Source organism: Dromiciops gliroides, chromosome 1 (genome assembly GCF_019393635.1).
Source record: "Dromiciops gliroides isolate mDroGli1 chromosome 1, mDroGli1.pri, whole genome shotgun sequence".
Lineage (NCBI taxonomy): Eukaryota > Metazoa > Chordata > Mammalia > Microbiotheria > Microbiotheriidae > Dromiciops > Dromiciops gliroides.
This window is the reverse complement of record NC_057861.1, coordinates 77,273,895-77,278,348: the sequence shown is the minus strand read 5'-3', so window position 1 is coordinate 77,278,348 and position 4,454 is coordinate 77,273,895.

The window sequence follows — 4,454 nt, the reverse complement described above, 5'->3', positions numbered from 1 at the left end:
AAAGTGGTTTACCATTTCCTTCAGCTCATTTTACAAATGAGGAAACTGTGGCAAACAGGATTAAGTGACTTGCCACACACCCAATTGGGTGGAGTAATCTATCTAACCCTGCAGGAAAATAGGAGGGGAAAGGGATAAAGAGAGAGACAAAAGAAGGGAGGGCAGATTGGGGGAGGGGACAGACAGAAGCAAATGCCTTATGAAGAGGGATAGGGTGAAAGAAGATAGATAATAAACATCATGGGGAAGGGAATAGGATGGAGGGAAACAGTTAACAATAGCAATCATGAAAAAGAAAAGGGGGAAAATTGTACAAAAAATATTTATAGCAACTCTTTGTGGTGGCTAAGAATTGGGAATCAAGGGAATGTCCATCAATTGAGGAATGACTGAAGAAGCTGTGGTATATGATTGTAGTGGAATGGTATTATGCTATAGGAAATGACAAACAGGAAGATCCCAGAAAAACCTGGAAAGACTCATACGAACTGATATATAGTTAAGTAAGCAGAACTGGGAGGACATTGTGCATAGTGATAGCAGTATTGTTCGATGAGCAATTGTGAATGACTTAACTACTCTCAGCAATACAATGATCCAAGACAATCCCAAGGGACTAATGATGAAGCATACTATCCACTCTCACAGAAAGAACTGATAAAAAGAGCACTTGTGGATTGTATATATATAACCTATATAAGATTGGTTGCTGTCTTGTGGAGAGGGGAGGAAAGGGAGGGAGGGAGAAAAATTTGGAACTCTAAATCTTATGGAAATGAGGGGCAGCTAGGTGGCACAGTAGATAAAGCGCCAGCCCTGGATTCAGGAGTACCTGAGTTCAAATCTGGCCTCCAACACTTGACACTTACTAGCTGTGTGACCCTAGAGAAGTCACTTAACCCCAATTGCCTCACTTAAAAAAAAATGTTCCTTGTGGAAAATTTTTGCCCTGCAAAAATAAAATTAAAATGTTTCATTAAATCTTATGGAAATGAATGTTGAAAACTACCCTTACATGTAACTGGAAAAAATAAAATAAATGTTTGTTGCCCTGAATTTTTTAATTTTAAATTTTAAATTAAAAAAAAAAAAGGATTAAGTGACTTGCCCAGAGTCACACAGCTAATCAGTGTCTGAGTCTGGATTTGAACTTATAAAGATGAGTCTTCCCAATTCCAAGGCCAGTGCTCTATCCACTGAATCACCTAGCTGCCCATGGTACACTCATACCTATGATGTAAAGTAGGCAGTGTTGAGGGGCAAAAGGTCCCAGAACTTAATTTCTCCATTCCCCATGATGGTTGAACTCAGAGAACACTACTGATTGAGAATGTCTCAGCGTTCCATTTCCCACATGTTCTTGGTTAGAAGTGCTAATTTTAGCTACTCTGATTCTGGTTTTTGTTTTTTGTTTTGTGGGGCAATGGGGGTTAAGTGACTTGCCCAGGGTCACACAGCTAGTACATGTCAAGTGTCTGAGGCTGGATTTGAACTCAGGTATTCCTGAATCCAGGTCCAGTGCTTTATCCCCTACGCCACCTAGCTGCCACCTAGCTGCCACCTAGCTGCCCCCTCTGATTATGTTTTGTAACATCAGCGTACATTCCTTTTGTATAGGTGAAGTTACAGTTTTACAAGTTCATTGTTAGGTTTGAATGGTATTTAATATTAGATTTGCTATTTGTTAATTGTGGAGTAGTACAATAATTCACAACCTTAGTTCAATGGGTCAGATGTATACTGAAAACAGTAACCATGTAACTCTGTCTTGTATTTTGTAACAGTGGCATTTTTTTTTTTTTGCTATTCAATAATTTCACGTTATGTTATATTCAGTTTCCAGTTACACTCAATTGGTTTTGTTTTTGCAGTGCCTTAATTATTTTTTTTAAGTGCCCCTGTCCATTCTCTGTCATTTAGTAAGCAAGTAGTTATGTGGTAAGTCCCTGGCTTCTCTAGGGAAATAAAAATTAAAAAAAAAAACAATTCAAATACAGTTTATGTATCCTACAAAAGTTTATTTATGGAAGAGCATACACATAATCATCCAGTCCTTTGGGGGAACAGCCAGTGTAGGTAGCAGCTCTGTGAAGAGGGACTTCTAGCTCATTCCTTGTCCATAGAAAAAGCCTCATCTCTAACTTACACTGGTGAGTCTTTCCCGCCTCTGGCTTTTTTTTTTTTCCCAATTTAAATTTTTACTATTGACATACTTGACAAACATCAACAGACATGAACGTTTCCCTAGAAAGGAAGATCCCTATGAAGCTGTGAACCTCCAATACCCACAGTTTGGGTGTTTGGACATTTTGTTTTAAGATCTGGTAGTTCCAAAATTGCTCCGCTTGGCCACGTGCCCTTCTGGGGTGAAGTTGAGTTGACAAGCATTTCTAAGTGTTTGCTATGTGCCAGGCACCCCGGGAATACAAATAGAGCAAAAAGACGGCTCTTGACCTGAAGGAGCCAATAAGACAACAAACAAAAAGAAGCGAAGAAGGCAGGGAGGAGGGAATGAGGTTTGATGCAGAAGCTCATCCTGGTGAGAAATGAAGAGAAGGCTGGGTTTGGGGAGGAGCCATCCAATTTGAGGGAGGGGCTTCAGAGGGAAATTGAAGCTTTTTTTCTGAGCCCAGCCTGGGGTGCATTGGAACGAAATGCACGTTTAAAGAAAGGGCCTCTCACCTGCTCCTTATAGCAGATCCAGACTTTAGGGGGTTTCTGCTCCCCCTAAGCAATCACCCTGAGCTCCCCCTTAGGTGGTAATGTTGAACGCAGGAGAGAGTTTAGCCTCATCTAGTCCATGACTCCACAGAAGACAGTAGGCACAGGTTCCTCTCTTACTCTTGTCTTCCCAAGGCTGGGGCATGGTTTCTGGGCCTCTCCCCACCCCTCCCCAAGTTTTCACAGAGGAGCCTGCAGTTCCTGCCTTCCTTTCTCTGGGACTGAAGATGGAGAGCAGCCCTGGCCATCCAGCTAACAGCTGGATGCCACTGCAGGCAGGGTTCCAGGTCCTTCCTCTAATAGGAAACTAAGAGTGTTTTTACTGGTGTATATTTTCTATCAGAAATGAATCTTTTGGAGATGAATGTAAAAATTCCATTTGTATTACAACTTGTAAATTGAAGAAAAAAAAAAGATGGCAAACCAAAGATGCTTGTGTGTTTGCCACAAAAACCCCAAAATAGGGTCACAAGAGGATCAGATACAGCTGAACAACATCAGTGTACCTGTCACCTCCTGTCAGCTCATCTCCATTAGAGGATTAGATTCTGAAGGGTATATATTGCCCTTGAGAGAAATCCAGACTTCAGCCTGGTGGGAAAATGAACTTTCCTCTCTTTTGTTTGTTTTTTAATGATTTATTTTTTATTTTTTTTGCGGGGCAATGGAGGTTAAGTGACTTGCCCAGGGTCACACAGCTAGTAAGTGTCAAGTGTCTGAGGCCGGATTTGAACTCAGGTACTCCTGAATCCAGGGCCAGTGCTTTATCCACTGCGCCACCTAGCTGCCCCCTTTTTTAATGATTTATGATGGCTCCTTTTTTTTTTTTTGTATCCCTATCCCTCTCTCTATCCCTTTACTCTTCTCCCCACCCAAAAAGTGGTTTTTTTTTTAAACTTTCCCTTGTAATAAATATAATCACAGAAACCTATACATTGGCTGTTATCTAGAAATAGGTATCTCTAATAATAGCTCTGATAATAATTAGCTTTTATATTGGTCTTTAAGGTTTGCAAAGTGCTTTACATATGTTATCTCACAACCTGGGAGGCAGATACTATTATTCTCTCCATTTTACAGATGAGTAAACCAAGGTAGAATTTAGTAGGTTAAGTGACTTATCCCAAATCATCTGAGCATCTGGGACCAGATTTGAACTCATGTCTTCCTAAGCACTTTACCTACTATACCACCTAGTTGCCTAGATGACTTGTATCCTCCATCAATTTTCGAAATCTTTATCTTGGGAATTTCAAGTATTAGGAGTCTGTATTGATTGAACTTGAAGTGGCCTTCCTAGAACATTTGGTCTTTATCACATATGACAGCTTTGAGTTATAAATCTAGAAAAGATATTATGATCTCTTTAATAACTCAACACTAAAGACTTCCTTATTCTGTCCAATATCCTCTTACTGAGAGGCAGTACAGCATAGTGGATACGACACTGGACTTGGAGTTAGGAGATCTGGAGGTTCAAAGTCACCTCAGAGACACACACTAGCCCTATGACCCTGGGTAAGTCACTTAATTTCCCTCTTCTCTTCACTTGTAAAACCAGGAGGTGAGGAGTAGCTAGGTGGTGGAGTTGATAGAGCACCAGCCCTGGAGTCAAGAGGACCTGAGTTCAAATGCAGCCTCAGACACTTAACACTTACTAGCTGTGTGACCCTGGGCAAGTCACTTAACCCCCATTGCCCTGCAAAAAAAAAGAATGCAAACAATTCAATATA